At 32.4% G+C, this 18,574-nt stretch overlaps 1 long non-coding RNA gene across 1 annotated transcript in view; it reads right to left on the minus strand.

The window, feature by feature from the left end:
- Positions 1 to 12,057: 12,057 nt before the first annotated feature.
- LOC132739562 (uncharacterized) overlaps positions 12,058 to 18,574 on the minus strand; it is a 34,550-nt gene continuing 28,033 nt past the window's right edge. The window contains exons 6-8 of the long non-coding RNA XR_009627027.1: positions 18,159 to 18,229; positions 16,270 to 16,351; positions 12,058 to 12,204 (exon numbers count right to left, since the gene is read on the minus strand). This is a non-coding gene — a long non-coding RNA (uncharacterized LOC132739562). The remainder of the gene's footprint in view (positions 12,205 to 16,269; positions 16,352 to 18,158; positions 18,230 to 18,574) is intronic.

Below are 18,574 nucleotides of genomic sequence, written 5' to 3' on the forward strand. Positions count from 1 at the left end.
TAATTAAGAGAGAAAGAAACAACAGTTTTAAACATGTGCAAAAAGCGGTAGTTTAAACGTTACATTTAAAGGAAACTTAAAGTTAGACACATATAAGACTCGATAGAAGTTCTAACGACTCAGCATTACTTTAGTGTAAATAGCGTTACACATGTGCAACAGTGGTAGTTTAACCTGCAGTGTAGTTCATCACCGTAACGAACAAACGATTTCAATATAAGAACATACGTGTTAGCGGTAAAATAATACATATGCCCTTAAATCGCATGTCTTGTCGTTTTTGTACCAATGTAACAATATTGACAAGTTCCACATCAACAAACGGTTTAATAAAGAAATTGTTCGATTATAAGCTAGTTAAGAACCCACATTTTCGTTGGCACATAGGTTTAAATGCAACTGTCGCGAACAAACTATCCTTATTATTACTTGCATTTTAATCATTCGATTTATAATGTTCAAATATAATTTAATCTCCATTTCATTTTCAAGGAAAGACTAGACATTTTTCGTCTTGAACTTTTTAGTTCAAGCATAAAGTGCCTCACACTACGCCTTATAAGAGAAACGGACATGCAAATCTCATTTGGAAACCCTAGACAAGCCTGCAAATATTACATCCGTGAATATCTTAAATAAAGGCATTATTTACGGAGGGTTTACATATAAAGTTATATGAATTCATTAATACTCAAACATCAATAAGTAATGCAGGAAATACAAAATACCCGGAATCAAACGATCCTTGTACGTGTTCCGCTGTCTAGGATGTGTGTATTTTGCATTTGAATCAGTTGATCTGCTTACTGCGCTAATTTGTTTAAGAATTGTAGTTTATACAATCAGACATGCGCTGTGTCATACTGACACAAAAAAAGATTCAGATAAGAAAGGGAGTCCATTGTTAAAAAGACTACGATTGTTAAATACAATTGCAATACAATACAACATTCACATACCGAGCGTAGATACACAATGGAGGCTTATTGCGCTTTCGTAAAACAAAGGAAATAAGAAAGTGTTAGATACACAATGACAGTAAATGCACAATGCAACATTATACGACATTCACATACTGATTTGTGTTAAATCACAGTGGGCCTTCGTTCGTTGAAGATTTTGATGAATTGTAGTTTAAACAATCAGACACACGCGTCAACAATGGCATACTGACACAAAGAGTAGAGGAGGTACGTTGTTAGATAGACAATGACAGTAAACGTGCAACACAATTACAAAACAATACGACAGCTTACCGCGCTATCGTTGAAGATTTTCATGGATTACAGTTTAAACAGTCAGACACACGCTTTTACAGTGGCATACTGAGGTATGCTAATGTACACTTTATATAGTAGTGGCAATGAAAACAAAGAATTGATTTGTTAACGGTCAAGCAGAAAATATCATAAACAAGATCAAGGAATTGCTTGGTGTCTTCTCAAAGAAAACCTAAAAATCGAGTTACATATCTTGCACAGATAGTTACAATTTAATCATTATTGTTGCAGCAGTGAATCTCTCTATTCTCCCAGACGGGCCTAATAATGAACTTTGGATTGCACTGTTAGCTTCTGTTATTGGCTGTAAGCGCATCAAAGTGTCAAAAATATATGGCATTAAACTACACTTACTTTTATTCTTTATATTAGTACTATTTTAGTTCCCTGCATGTGTGTCCCTTGTTTTCTCGTCTATGGTTTTGCCCCTACTCTTATTTTTTTTAATTTAGTCCCCAGGTTTTCTGGACCCATCTCTTAGGGCCTGCTTTCAATCATTTACTTGTTTTCTTTGAATTCCTTACAAATCATTTTTCATTTTAGTGATAATCCTGTCCGTGCTCTGCCTTGTGCCCTGGCTCCTTCTTGTTGCTGGGTCATGTGGGTATTGCATTCATTGAATGTTGATCTTGTTTATCATATGTTTTGCTTGACCGTTAACAAATCAATTCTTAGTATGTCATTGCAAAGTTTTAAGTTTTGTAATAAATACAACTTTAAAAGTGTGTTTGCTACACAATCATTATATATTATCCGTCTCTTTAGATTCAATGTTATGATGTATCGATTAAACTGCTAGATTTTATCTAAATGTTATTGTATCTCATTTGTATCTCGGTGTAAAACTGCCGATTTTTCTCACGTAATCGAGAGTTTTCTTCTCATCAGTCTTTTTGTTTTGATTAGAAAATCAGTTTATAACGTTTAAATAATGATTATGCATGTCAGATGCTTTCCGAATGAAGAAATTCGCGCTGAAAGTTTCAGAAATGTCAAGAAGTATGATATTTCTTTATTTTTACTGAACAGATTTATCATAAGGTATTTCATTTAGCTGCGTCTCACACTGTCGTCTTTCTCTTAATCTATGCTGAAGATCATAGAGGATGGCATGAGTGGTAAAATAAGAGGCAATCGTCACAAGATGAAAAAAACGTGCAGCCGACGTGCATCTTCTCCCCTAAGTAACATGTCTAAAGCATTACACAATTATGTGTTCGAGTGTATTGCGAGGAAACTGAGTGATGACTTGCAGACCATAAATTTGCACTGGTCCAGTTGTAGGTAATATTGCCGGTGCATGGGCAGGGACTTTTGAAAGGGAACAGTGTCAGAAATCTCTTCTTACTTCTTCATGACATTTGGTGAGTTTTAAAACATTTGATTATGATGTCACTCATTTGTGGATATTGACAATATTTTGTCGGTCCAGGAGCCTCATTTTCTTTATGCATGTCTCTTAAACACGGAGTGGTATAATGTCTGTTTGTTTAATTTGGTTTTACGTCGCACCGACACATTCCAGCTTTACTGGTGGAGGAAGAACCTCAGGTGCCCTTCAGTGCATTTAGTGGTATAACGGGAGAGAAAACTGACTGAAATTGTTGTGATGAATGTTTGCTTTGTCATTGATTTCAGAAAGTCTGAGATTTAATCTTAACTTGTTTTTTTTAAGACTGAATTTTTCCTTTTTATACTAACTTTTATTTTGTATGTTATTTCAACATCATCTGCAACATATAAAAAGTTTTCTTTTTCGTGTAAAATAAATAGAATTATGTAATTAATATATACTTCTATTCTAATCACGTATTCTCTGTTTGCATACATAAAAATATTTTGAACACATTGTTGAACTATAAATAACCTTACAATAACGCAAGTAGTAATCTAAAATTGGCTGATATTATCAGACTTATTGTGTATCATTGCTGCATCCTTTCGAATTGAACAGGGAGATGACGATTTTGGGAGACAGTTGTTAAAGAAACATCAGTGATTAAAATCCGATCGAGATACAAAGTAAAGTAAGATAATATTCAAAGATAATATAAAAGATTTAAGCGACCAGACATAATTTAGCACTTAAACCGTTGCATGTGATGAAATGGGACTCAAAAGCAGTTAAAAAAGAACAGCATTAATTAAACAACAACAGTTTTAAACATGTGCAAAAAGCGGTAGTTTAAACGTTATATTTAAAGGAAACTTAAAGTTAGACACATATAAGACTCGATAGAAGTTCTAACGACTCAGCATTACCTTTGAGATACTTTAGTGTAAATAGCGTTACACATGTGCAACAGTGGTAGTTTAACCTGCAGTGTAGTTCATCACCGTAACGAACAAACGATTTCAATATAAGAACATACGTGTTAGCGGTAAAATTATACATATGCCCTTAAATCGCATGTCTTGTCGTTTTTGTACCAATGTAACAATATTGACAAGTTCCACATCAACAAACGGTTTAATAAAGAAATTGTTCGATTATAAGCTAGTTAAGAACCCACATTTTCGTTGGCATTTAAATGCAACTGTCGCGAACAAACTATCCTTATTATTACTTGCATTTTAATCATTCGATTTATAATGTTCAAATATAATTTAATCTCCATTTCATTTTCAAGGAAAGACTAGACATTTTTCGTCTTGAACTTTTTAGTTCAAGCATTAAGTGCCTCACACTACGCCTTATAAGAGAAACGGACATGCAAATCTCATTTGGAAACCCTAGACAAGCCTGCAAATATTACATCCGTGAATATCTTAAATAAAGGCATTATTTACGGAGGGTTTACATATAAAGTTATATGAATTCATTAATACTCAAACTAAGTAATGCAGGAAATACAAAATACGCGGAATCAAACGACCTTGTACGTGTTCCGCTGTCTAGGATGTGTGTATTTTGCATTTGAATCAGTTGATCTGCTTACTGCGCTAATTTGTTTAAGAATTGTAGTTTATACAATCAGACATGCGCTGTGTCATACTGACACAAAAAAAGATTCAGATTAGAAAGGGGGTCCATTGTTTAAAAGACTACGATTGTTAAATACAATTGCAATACAATACAACATTCACATACCGAGCGTAGATACACAATGGAGGCTTATTGCGCTTTCGTAAAACAAAGGAAATAAGAAAGTGTTAGATACACAATGACAGTGAATGCACAATGCAACATTATACGACATTCACATACTGATTTGTGTTAAATCACAGTGGGCCTTCGTTCGTTGAAGATTTTGATGAATTGTAGTTTAAACAATCAGACACACGCGTCAACAATGGCATACTGACACAAAGAGTAGAGGAGGTACGTTGTTAGATAGACAATGACAGTAAACGTGACACAACTGCAACACAATTACAAAACAATACGACAGCTTACCGCGCTATCGTTGAAGATTTTCATGGATTAACAGTCAGTGGCATACTGAGGTACGCTAACGGTCAAGCAAAAAATATCATAAACAAGATCAAGGAAATGCAGTGTTCAATCAACGCAACACCCACATGACCCAGCAACAAGAACAAGTGGCAAGGAGCCCAGGCGAACCCCAAACTAAAACAGGACAGGGCACAAGGCAGAGCACAGACAGGCTAAATGAAAAAAGATTTGTAAGGAATTCAAAGAAAACAAGTAAATGATTGAATAATAGGAAATAATTCATACCTGATAACGAATTCAAAGAAAACAAATAAATGATTATAAAACATAACAGGCCCACAAAGTCAAAGGGCACAGAGGAAGGGGCCAGGAGACCTTGGGAAGGGGGGAGTAAATTAAAAAAAATAAGACTAGGAGCAAAGGGGAAGATAACTTACCGTAGACGAGAAAACAAGAAACTAATCTAGAATCTAATAAAGAATCAGAGTAAGTATAGATGGTTTTATTGACTTATGATTAAGTAAATTGCAACTATCTGTGCAAGATATGTAACTCGATTATTAGGGTAGCAGAAAGCGGCCAAGCAAATTCACTGTCTTTAATACTGAGTGAAAGATCTTCGCTGAGATAGTTTTCATCAGTAGAAGCAGTGGCCATATTTTAATTACTGTACCGATTTTAGTATATTACACTTTAAGTAATACCTTAATTTTGTGAAAATATATTCCACACTCAAACGAATATTTGTTTGTTTTGCATGTAAGATTGAAATATAATTTCACTGAGTGAACACCAGATGCAATTTTTTCACGAGTGGCGTAGCCACGAGTGAAAATATAATAGCTGGTGCAAAAATCTAATTGTTTTATTTCTCAACACACTATTGTTACATTCATTGCGCTTCATTGTAGCAAAAGAACCATTGTCCCAGGTGATCATCAAATTTCAAAAGAACCATTGTCTCAGGACGATTAGCATTATCTACTTATCTCGGATTAATTATATCATGATAAAACATGCTCGGATTTTTCACATAATATTTTGGTATGCAGAAATAACATAATCTTTCATTTCTTGATTTTCGATAACGCCCATGTCTAAGAGATTCTATAAATAAACTATGCATTTTAAACGAATTAATTTTAATCAAGCAAAGCTCGGTTTTAAATGCATACAAGGATTTCAGTATTTCACTTTTCTCAATATCTCCAAATAGTTTCTGTAAAGTTTCCGTTACTCTTTTCTTGAACTTTGAAATTTATCCATGGTTAACAAAAACAGAGCTAAATCCATAATCATCGAGCAGTTTTTTTATTCTTTCTACCATTATAATACTGCGCCAATGAATGTGCATAAACTGATTTTAATAGCATATTGTCCGTATTGATAATGATTGGCACTTTTTATGCACCAGCCCGTCAGTTTTGTCAATAAGAAATGTGTTAAAAAACGTGGACTTAAGTGATGCCACAAATTACAGGTGGGAGCCTAGGCCTCCGGTAGATTATTCGATTAAACTTCCTATTATGTCAATATTTTTTTCAAGTTCCAATGTTTTCTGTTCAATCAGAAATTGATGTCTTGATGAAAGTAATCCAATGGTTAATGTATAAAACATATCCTGTATATTATGCCCAAGGACAACACGTTGGCAAATACTATTTAGAGGATATTTATTTTATGCTTTCCAGTGTTTTATTGTTTTATCACATTTATAAACCACTAGTGAAATTTATAAAATATAATTTTCACTCTAACCGGACTGTATCTGAATGCGAATGAAAAGAATAACAGGCAGAAATAAATGCTGTTATACGTAAATTTTGCTTCTTTAGGAAAAGAAAGTAGATGTCCCCATACATCATGTTAGAAATTTAACAGAACTATATTTCAACATTGATGATGTGACGTAATGATGTGATAACGTCACAAAGGAGAATGCGTGACGTTACGCGGCAAAATCAGTAAAAAATACTTAAAATCACTAAAAATTGCATCTGGTGTTCACTCAGTGAAATTATATTTCAATCTTACATGCAAAACAAACAAATATCCTCTATGTAATTCGTTTGAGTGTGGAATATATTTTCACGAAATAATTATCAAACATTTTCACGAGCCGAAACCATCAAATAAAAACAATAAAAGTTCTTCACAAACACCCTTGCTAGATTCTAAATGTATGCAATAATATATTTATTATTCATCAGTGAGATTCAATTCAATATAACATCGAACTGCGATTCTCATGAAAGTCATTTCGAAACCGGAAACAGGACTTGCAATATATATTACTGGTAGTTGCCATCTTACACTGTATTGAGAAACATATTAGAATTATTATTTTAATTTCTTATACTGAAATGAATAACTGAAGCTATTGAATGTCAAAGAAAAAAAATCTGTAAGTCATCACTACGTAAACAATATTAATTTTGACTCCGCACACTTCATTCATGACTAAAACACTATTTTAAATTGTAATAAGAAGAAATAAAAACGAAAAAAAAACTGAACAGGTTTTTGCATCAAACCGTAATTTGTGATTTGTTAGCAACCTATATCAAATCAAACGGCTCCAAGCTCAGTGGTATTTTCTGCTCTTTGCAATCTAAATCGTAAATTGTATCTGTATGTATTTTCTTGTATAAGTGTATTTTGAAGTACTATAATTCAGTTGCAGCGGCTGCGCTATAACAGTTGTTTGAGTTTGATACATATGGAATTTTGCATGACCAGAGGGTTTCTACAGAATTTTAATTTAGGTTAATCGAGCAATTTTCATTTATTAATTTATATTCATCTAAACTTGGAATGCATTGTAAGTTGTTAGATACTTGTAACAAAATAAAAATATTTCTTTCTTTTAAAGTTTTGAGAACTACTTGTTGTTAGATTTGTCGAGAAGCGCTGTTGTCAAGCATACACTATTATATTATACACGTAACGCAGGTATATATGCAGAATTAGGTCGCTATCCTTATTTGTGTGCTTTAAAATTACTAATAATAACTACACTTCTGGGATTTTTCTGCAAATTGTGATACCAAACTATCAGAAATGGAACACACGATTTTACTGCACTTGGATCACCGTTTATTTTTCTCTTTCTTAAGGCCAGTTTGAAACAACAGGCTTTGCCATGTTGCCAGTAGTTCTTAACAAAAGTACTATGTGTTTGTTATCATAAATATGTCTGCGACGAGGATTCATGAGCAATAATCATTTTGCAATTTTTTAAATATTACAAACATAAAAACAGTCGGAAAATACATTAGTAGCACTTTTTTTTTAGATCATTCCACGCCTTTTTTCAATATCGTGATCTTTATTTTTTAAGATGTTGAACAATAACATTGATTTTTTTCATTTTGATGCTTCGAAATTTTTGAAGTTAGCAGCCTAACAGGAAATAAATCGGTATCACATACTTAGACCGTTCCAAGTCTTATTTCAGTATCGCGATCTTTGTTTTTTAAAATATTGAACATTGTTTTTCTTTTTTACACTTCGAAATTTTTAAACATTGAACTTTGTTTTTAAAAACGGTTCGGAAAAAGAATGCGGTGAATTCAGTGTTGTACGGTACTCCATTATTCGAGTCAATAGGCCTTTTTACAACATATAAGCTATTACCTGTAATTTGGTTATCCAGCCATTAATATTTTGTACAGAAATATACGGTGTCTCGGTCAGAAGTATGATATTTTGAAATATCAAAATAACGGTCTGTTAGAGTGCACTGCCCTGCTTATAACTAAATGACGTCTGTGGCCCAGAGATTTTACTTTTTTGGAGGAATGAGACCTATTAAGAGTGCACTCCCCTGCTTATTGCAAATGGCGACAGTAGTCCTAAGAGAAGTAACTCTTGGGGGAAGAATAAGGTGTTAAGAGTGCACTTCCCTGCTTACTGCAAATAGCGTTATTGGGAAGTAACTCTTGTGGGGGAGAAAAACGGTCTGTTAGAGTGCACTCCCCAGCTTATTGCAAATGGCCTTAGTGGGCCAAAGGTCAGTTACTCTTGGGGGAGGGATAAAATCAATTAGAGTGCACTCCCCTGCTAATAACTAAAGGACATTATTGTATTAGGAAATAAATTTTGGGATAAGTACGATCACCCCTTTATACTTTCAAATTATATTAATGGTTCAAATATTTAAAAATGTTTATAAGGTGTTGAATGCATGTTTGCAAACATTCTTAAACTTGGATCAAAGGTATATAACTACTTTCTTTTCTGCATTTCTGCATTTTTTCTGTCTTTTTATTCTATCAGTACTTATTAAATAGTTTCCACATAAGATTAATATTAGCAGACTATAGAACACCTTCCTATACTTCCAGTATTCCCTGTATGCAATAGTGTAATAAGCCTATCATTATTAAACTGTACTTGATGAGTTAATCTGACCAAGTTATATGCTTTTGTTACACAATTTACATATTTTCGTACTGAAATTGCTTGTTAATGGACTGTTCCAAATTTTAAGCTGGCATATTATATAATATGCAAAATGTCTTACTCTTTATTAAAATAATTTAATAAATGAATAAAGAAAACAGTGATTAAAGTACTAAAATTAAATCAAAGTGTCCCAATAATTGTGTGCAGCTATGACAAAAATATTTTAAGCAAATGATCTTGTTTTTTCAGTCATCTGCCCTTTAATTAGAACTTTTTGCTGATATCAAGGGCAGATAATTACTAATTGAAGTGTGCAATGTATTACATTTTCTGCTTTTCTTGTAGCAGAGTGATTCTGCAATATCTTAATAATTGGTAGCGGCTGTGTTTTCATCTTCTATTCTTAAAGCTTTGCCAATTCATTTAAAAATGGACATTTATAAACACTGTGACTAAGGATAAAATGAAAAATATAAACCAATAGTAAAATCTAAATTTGTAAAGCTCATGGAAAAATTATTTGCCCATGGATTGAACTGAAATAACAAATTCAAGGTCAGTAAACTTGAGTGGCCCTCAACTATTTTTAGCTTAAAGGCCCATTCAGTAATGCTTTCAGTTTTTATTTCAGTTTTGTTTTGCAGTTTGGCAATTAGTATAAGTTAATCAGTTCTTTTTATAGGTCTCAAAAATCTACTTTGTATACATTTGGCTATCTTTATTACAAGTTATTTCACATTCCGCACTCTTTCCTTCAGATGATAAGCAAACCTTTCATGTTCTAAATCTATTCTTACAACATTAAAAAACACATATTTACCCTTTTTACAGAGAGAAAAGACTTAATGTGTATTAAATATATTCATTTTTTTATTTTCACTAAAGTAAAGATGTTTTACACCCATAATACCTGGGCAGTCGAAACATCAAGTACCGTATTATCGTGGTCTGCACAGTCTACACTGGTCTATATCAGTCAGTGCATGTTTTAAATTTTCCCTCAAAATGATAAATGGTCTCATCAAACAAGTTATTTTCATATATTTAGCATAGCAGAGGTTAAAAAAAAAATGTTTATAATTTTATATCTTATTTAATTCAATCAAAAACAATATGATTAAATTGTGATTTTTTTAAAGTTAATAATATTGACTATCAATTATAAGTACAATGTATATTAAATCCAGAGGAGATATTTTAAGAATTTTTAAATGTTATCAGGTTTAGCTATTTTTTTTTACATTTGTATAAGAACATTGAGAGTAACTGCAGCATGACAAAGGAAATAAAATAAACAACCTTTAGTTTTAGGGAAAAACAGTCAGCTTAAAAAATTTAGTAAAATATTTTATAAGTAATTTTTATAATGTACTGGTAAAACAACCTTTAATTCTTCCTTAGTTTTTTTTTATCTCATTTTCTATCCATTTTTATTTTTGCTTTTGAAATTTTTTCAGCTAAAATTCGAAAGCTTGTCTATGTTTAATATTTTTTGTGCTTTGATTGCCTTATAAAATTATTTAACCGATAGTTAAATATTGTTATATTGTTAGCACTGAGAATTCACATGTACGTTGGTTATTTATTATAGAACAAGCGAAAATGCAGTGAGAAATGACTTTTATAAAGGCAGAAAGTAAAAAAAAAATTAAGAAAAGAAAAAATACCAAAAAGACAAGCCAATAAAATTGCTCTGAAAAAATTCAAAAATCAAACATTATTCCACAAAGATTGATGTATTTATTGTAAAGATTTAATTGCAGATGATCATTATTTTGTATCATTTTATCAAATAGTGGTCTTTAAGAATCCAAATTTTTTAAGCCAACGCTCATGCCCATCTGTACAAAATGTTTTAAAAACTTATGCCACCAAAAAGAATAGCTTTCTTAAATCTTGTAATGAATTAATTTTGAATGCTGTACCTACATATACTTTTAATAATTTGAATTTCAAATCATCATATATTATTATTGGAAATTATATTATTTGCAGGTTTGTTTTATTATCATATGTCGTCTTTACTTCGTAACTGTATATCTAAAAAGAATGTCCTAATTTTTTAGGCAAATGTTTAGCTGAATGCTAATCAACATTGAACATGAACAGTTACTCTCAAGTGATGAGAAATATTTATATCAATTACAGATTAATTATTCAAATTAGACAATTTTACATTAAAGATTTTGCCAAAAACACCATGAATCATGATTTTATTGAGATAACTCTCAAGTGTTGGGACGAAATACTCTAAATACTAAAAATACTCTATTTTAAAAAATTGACAATTTTACATTATAGATTTTGCCAAAACCTCCATGAACATGGCCTTACCAAGATTTCAATTACCGTACATTTTAAATCTAAACATGTTTTAAGGGCAAAGAATGTCTAAATAAATGAGTTTTTTTTATTTGTACAAAAGGCCAACATGTGTTTTATAATGTTGTTATAATGGATTTAAAGCATGTGAGATGCTTATCACATGAAAAAATAGTGTTGACTGTGAAATAATTTGTGACAAAGATAGCAAAATGGTATTTTGACTTGCTTATGCAAATTACTAAAACATTAAAAACTGTACTGCCCGTAATTGTCAAAATGCAAATGATGGCTTGGGTATATGGCCAATGAGAAACTGTTTGGAAACACCAAAAGTAAACAGTTTTTGAATAATTAAAATGATAGCATTTTTTTATGCTTGATGGGCCTTTATAAATGTTTGTAATAAACTTATGATTTGAGCAAATTCATTGAAAGTATATTAACAGGGTAAATTTAATAAATATCTGTAAGTTCTGAGTTATTTAAACTGGTTTCAGATAATAGACCTTGTACTTTTAATTTTGAAAAATATTTCTCTATTGTTTTATCTTATTTCTTACTGGATAATTTATTTTTCTTTTTATTAATTTTACTTGTATTTCATAATTATCATATCACATTATCAGATTGATCATAATCAAGTGTTCCAAAGTTAATCTATCAATTTCTTATATACAAGATCAATTTCTTTTTGTTTTGTTGGTAATTTTGTATGACAGCTTCTAGTGACTGGACATTCCGTCTTTACTCCATTTTGTAGTGTCTTCACTAATGTTTCCATGTTTCTCTCCATTCCTACAATATAGAAAAATCAAAACAATTATTAATTCAGAATATCCTTTTCATTATGAAATATAAAGTAGCCATTTCAAATTTAACTGTTTTCAAAAAATGTATTAGCTTTGTTCAGTGGACAAAGAAATAAATTACTATGACTTTTTATCAAATCAATATGAACAAGAGCCATATGTTAACATGGCCATCCCCCACCAAATGTGTTTGCTCATAGGGAGAATGTAATATGTAGTAGAGCAGAATAATTCAATTTTAAGAGGTATTTTGGTAATTTAAACTGATAGCTGAAGTGATTACAGATTTGAAACCTATGTGAATACTGGTGGCTGAAAATAACAAAGGGCAAAAACTGAAAAAATAATGCAGGATAGGTTATCATTTTAATGTGCTGCACTCCTCCTTAATGAGATCTATCCACCTATGAACTTTCAAATTGATATCTACAACACAATTAAGAGCTCCGGACAAAAAGTATGAAAAATAACAAAGGGCAACAACTCAAAAATTATAAAGGGTAGAGTTATTATTCTTGTGCACAGCATTCCTCGTCAATAAGATCTATCCACCTATGACATTTCATGTTGACATTTCAAACACTTTTTTGAGTTATGCTCCACTCAGGTGAAAAATTAAGTATGAAAAAAACACTGAGTGAAAAATTAAGTATGAAAAAAACAAAGGGCAATAACTCAAATATTATGAAGAGTAGAGTTATCTCTTTTATGCACTGCATATTTCCTGAGTGAGATCTATCCACCTATGAAGTTTCATGCTGATATCTCAAAGGTTGCTCTGGACAAAATTAAGTTTGAAAAATAACAAAGGGCAATAACTGAAAAATTATATGCAGGGTAGAAACATCATTCTTGTGCACTGCAATCCTTCTCAATGAGATCTATCCACCTATGAAATTACAAGTTGATATCTCAAATACTCTTGAGATATGCTCTGGACAAAAATGTGGGACGGAAGTTCGGATGGTTGGACGTAAGGACAGACGGACGGACGGAGACTATTTTTATATCCCCTACTGCCTTTTAGGCGGGGAATTATAATAACAACAGCTGTCAGAGGAGACAGTATGTTTGACTAAAATGCTGGTCACAGTAAAGACAATAAAAAAAATCAATTATGATATAAACATACATTACTCTCAGTATATAGAAACGAAGCCCTGAAAGCTTTTCAGCACTATACTTATGTAACAAAATCAATGGTATAAAAATATATTCTATATATTTTACACTGGTTAACACTATAAAACAAGAACGTGTTTGTTAAACACAAATGCCACCGTCTCAGATTCTTGTCAGTAACAATATTTAAAATAAAGGCTGTATGGGCAAAAGTGTAAAAAATCTATTTTTTGCACTGGAACTGACCCCTAACTCCATCCAAAGGAAGAATATCATGCAACTTATTTTCCTATCAAATATGAAATAAATCTGTCAATATATAAAGGCTCTATATCTAATCTCTAGCTATTTGTTTTTTTTTTTCAAAGAAGAGTTTTTAAGTTTTTGCTATATACACACAAAAGGAAAATCAATGACCCTCGGGGCGGGGCCAATTTTGACCCCAGGGCTTTTATTTGAACAAACTTGGTAGACATCCATTAGAACATGTTTCATGCTAAATATCTTAGCTCTAGCTCTTTGGGTTCTTTAAAAGAAGATTTTTAAGTTTTTACTATATGCATATAGGGAAAATCAATGACCCTCTTCTTGGCGGGGCCAATTTTGACCCTAGGGCTTTTATTAGACATCCATTAGAACATGTTCCATGCTAAATATCTTAGCTCTAGCTCTTTGGGTTCTTTAAAAGAAGATAAAAAGTTTTTACTATATGCATAATTTTTATAGGGACAATCAATGACCCCCTGGGGCGGGGCCAATTTCGACCCAAGGGCTTTTATTTGAATAAACTTGGTAGACATCCATTAGAACATGTTTCATGCTTAATATCTTAGCTCTAGCTCTTTGGGTTCTTTAAAAGAAGATTTTTAAGTTTTTACTATATGCATATAGGGAAAATCAATGACCCTCTTCTTGGCGGGGCCAATTTTGACCCCAGGGCTTTTATTTGAACAAACTTGGTAGACATCCATTAGAACATGTTTCATGCTAAATATCTTAAATCTAGCTCTTTGGGTTCTTTAAAAGAAGATTTTTAAGTTTTTACTATATGCATATAGGGAAAATCAATGACCCTCTTCTTGGCGGGGCCAATTTTGACCCTAGGGCTTTTATTTGAACAAACTTGGTAGACATCCATTAGAACATGTTCCATGCTAAATATCTTAGCTCTAGCTCTTTGGGTTATTTAAAAGAAGGTTTTTTAAGTTTTTACTATATGCATATAGGGAAAATCAAAGACCCCCTGGGGCGGGGCCAATTTTGACCCCAGGGCTTTTATTTGAACAAACTTGGTAGACACCCATTAGAAGATGTTTCATGCTAAATATCTTAGCTCTAGCTCTTTGTGTTATTTAAAAGAAGATTTTTTAAGTTTTTACTATATGCATATAGGGAAAATCAAAGACATGCCAAATATCTAACCTGTAGCCTTTACAAATTCAGAGAAGTAGATTTTTTTTAGGTTTTACAATATACATATAAGGAAAAACCTATGACCCCCCAGGGCGGGGCCGATTTTAATTCTAGGAACAAAATTTGAACAACTTTGGTTTTGGACCTATAGATGATACCATAGACCAAATATCAAAGCTCTAGGCCATTTACTTTCAGACCAGAAGATTTTTCAAGTTTTCACTATATGTATATAATGAAAATCAATGACCCCTGAGGGCGGGGCCAATTTTGACCCGAGGGCCATTATTTGAACAATCTTGGTAGAGGTCTACCACACAATGTTTCATGCCAAATATCTTACCTTAGCCTTTGCCAATTCAGAGAAGAAGATTTTTTATGTTTTACTATATACATATTAGAAAAACCTATGACCCCCCTGGGTGGGGCCAATTTTGACACTAGGGACAAAATTTGTACAACTTTGATAAGAATAGCCTGTCGTCTGCTAGTTGGGGAAAGTGTTTATTGGTGTATTGAGATATTTGACTTTACAAAAAGCTTTAACCAAAATTTCTAAGTTAAAAAGGGGCATAATTCTGTCAATATTGTAGGCAGAGTTATCCAACTTGTCAATCTGATGTACATTGTTACTATAAATAAGTATTGTAAGTTTCAATTGAATATCTCAAGCAATAATTGAGATATTTGACTTTACAAAAAACTTTAACCAACGCAGACGCGGACACCGGGGCGACTACAATAGCTCTCATATTCTTCAAATAGTCAAGCTAAAAACAACATTTTTTTATCATGGAAATTCTAAGTTCAAGGGAGGTAATTCTGATAATTTGTGTGCTAAAGTTGTAAACCTTGTCACATAGGATGTGGTTGATGACCAGAAACTTATATTTAAAATTTGAAGTAAATACGTTAAGAAATAAAGACCTTCTAGTGAAAAAGCATTAAAACTAGAATCAGACATTTTGACAAGGTTCATCTGACGTTTGGTAATTATGACAGCTCTCAATAAACTCCCTATAGTCAACATTAAAATGATGTGTATAATTTCCATACTGCCAGCTATCCATATTTTAAGACATTTTGTAACATTTCCCCAAGAGTAATTGGCACCAAGCACACAAAATTAAGTACAGTTAAAATCATACTAAAAACAACAGAATAATACTTGGTTCCTAAAATATTTTATGCTGTTTTCATACAATATTCATGTGTGTTAAAAAACAAAGACATTTTAGGTCACAATTTTTTTACAAGAATCAATCATAAGATTATGACAAGAGCTGTATGTGAAAACTCATGAAAATGTCTTCAAGACTCATTATATTTAGGCACTAGTTCCTTTAGCTCTTAACTTGATGGAGTTAGCATTTTACTAAAGAGCCAATATTTTTAATATAAGAATCACTAACAGCAGCTTAACAGAACTTAAAGAATTCCTTTCCTAAGCAGAGGAGGGAGTGATCTTGTCCACTATTAGCTATGTGGGTTCTGTTTCAAAATAATTTGGCTTTACCTTTTTCTTGGTAACAAGAAGAGACCTCCAGCAATCTTCTGAAGCATTATTCCAGGTATTGCCAAAACTACCTTAACAGCATCTGTAACAATAAAATAACCTGGTGAATTTGCCCTGCTTTGAATTTGGAACAGTGCATGTAAAATTTTAGAGATTTTAATTAATTCCCTGTCACATAATTATTGCAAGTCTGGAAATATTACCATGTGTGTGATCATTACGCAGTAGTTTGGATGGTGCCATGATAATTGCGTTATATAGGACCAACACAATATAGGTTATAAGGTGCCGAAACCGGAAATATGATTTTGGCTAACGTTGAGTAGTAACCTCAGTTGTTACAAAAGCAACACATGGGATAAACTAGAAATGTGTCCATAGGTGCATAGCTTCACAGTGATGTGAATCATTATTCCTGTAATTTAGTGATGTTGATCATTATTCCTGTAAAGTTGGTTGATTCTAACTCAAGCACTCAAGGAACAAAAAACAACATAATAAAACAGTTTTTAGTAAGTCAAGGGAAATAACTCTACATATATATATATATAACTGGATAAATCCACAAGTGCAAAACCAAATATGCTGAGCAACCTTCCCGTAAGGTTTAATGTCTCTATGTCAAATTCTTTTTGAGTTACATGCGACACAAGTTGAAAATTGCAAAAAAATTCTAAGTCAAGGGAAATAACTCTAAAAATACTAAACAAATCCAGACGAAAATACCCAGGTGCACAACTACACTTGCTCAACATTCCTGTAAAGTTTCATGACTCTAGGTCAAATACTTTTTGAGTTACGTGCGACACAAAAGAGAACGGACGAACGGAAGGACAGACGGACAATCAGACAAGGGTAAATCTAAATGCTCACCACTAAAGTGGGGGCACAATAACTCTAAAAATACTAAATAAATCCAGACGAAAATACCCAGGTGCACAACCACACATGCTGAGCAACATTCCTGAGAAGTTTCATGACTCTATGTCAAATCCTTTTTGGGTTACATGCGACACAAGTTGAAAATTGTAAATTTTTACTAAGTCAAGGGCAATAACTCTAAAAATACTGGATAAATCCACACGAAAATACCCAGGTGCACAACTACACATGCTGATCAACATTCCTATAAAGTTTCATGATTCTAGGTCCAATCCTTTTTGAGTTACATGCCACACAAGTTGAAAATTGCAAATTTTTACAAAGTCAAGGGCAATAACTCTAAAAATACTGGATAAATCCACATGAAAATACCCAGGTGCACAACTGAACATGCTGATGAACATGCCTGTAAAGTTTCATGACTCTAGGTCCAATCCTTTTTGAGTTACATGCCACACAAGTTGAAAATTGCAAATTTTTACTAAGTCAAGGGCAATAACTCTAAAAATACTGGATAAATCCACACGAAAATACCCAGGTGCACAACTGAACATGCTGATCAACATTCCTGTGAAGTTTCATGACTCTAGGTCAAATCCTTTTTGACTCTAGGTCATATCCTTTTTGAGTTACATGCAACACAAGTTGAAAATTGCAAACTGCACATGCTGATCAACGTTCCTGTTAAGTTTCATGAATCTAGGTCAAATACTTTTTGAGTTACGTGCGACACAAAAGAGAACGGACGGAAAAGGGTAAATCTAAATGCCCGCCACTAAAGTGGGGGCACAAAAAAGGAGCAACTCACTTACAGGAGCTAAGAGATGCATAGACTCCAGTTATTCAAATCCATTTTGTGTTTGTTTGTTTCATTTAGGATTTTCATTAAATCTATGTGTTATCAAATTAGATAAAATCACAAAATCCTAGTCAAATTTTAATTCTTTGATAATGTCAATTATGATGTCATATTTGACCATTTTTGCATGTGTTTAAGTTCTGTTAACCTTCAGTGGGCCAATAATGATTATGACTTCAGTCCACTCATGGCTGCAAACTCATGATTGGTTACATGACACTGAAAATAAATTGAAATCATGGTTTAATTGTTTACTATTTATAGTAACAAGTCTATTAAAATTCTTGTGAACAGTCCTCAGGTTTTATCTACAAATATGTTGAATAATCATGTTACCCAAAATCTTCATACAGAACAATAATACGATTCATGTTACCCAAAATCTTCATACAGAACAATAATACTATTCATGTTACCCAAAATCTTCATACAGAACAATAATACTATTCAAGCTTTACAACAGTGCATCAGGCAAAATTTTGGTTTTAATATTTCTTTAGATTTTAAAATTTTAATGTACCTGCACTTGTCAATATGTCCCGCATTGCAAGGTTTCTTAATTAA

This window comes from Ruditapes philippinarum, unplaced genomic scaffold, assembly GCF_026571515.1.
Source record: "Ruditapes philippinarum isolate M1 unplaced genomic scaffold, ASM2657151v2 ctg43_1_1_1_1, whole genome shotgun sequence".
NCBI lineage: Eukaryota > Metazoa > Mollusca > Bivalvia > Venerida > Veneridae > Ruditapes > Ruditapes philippinarum.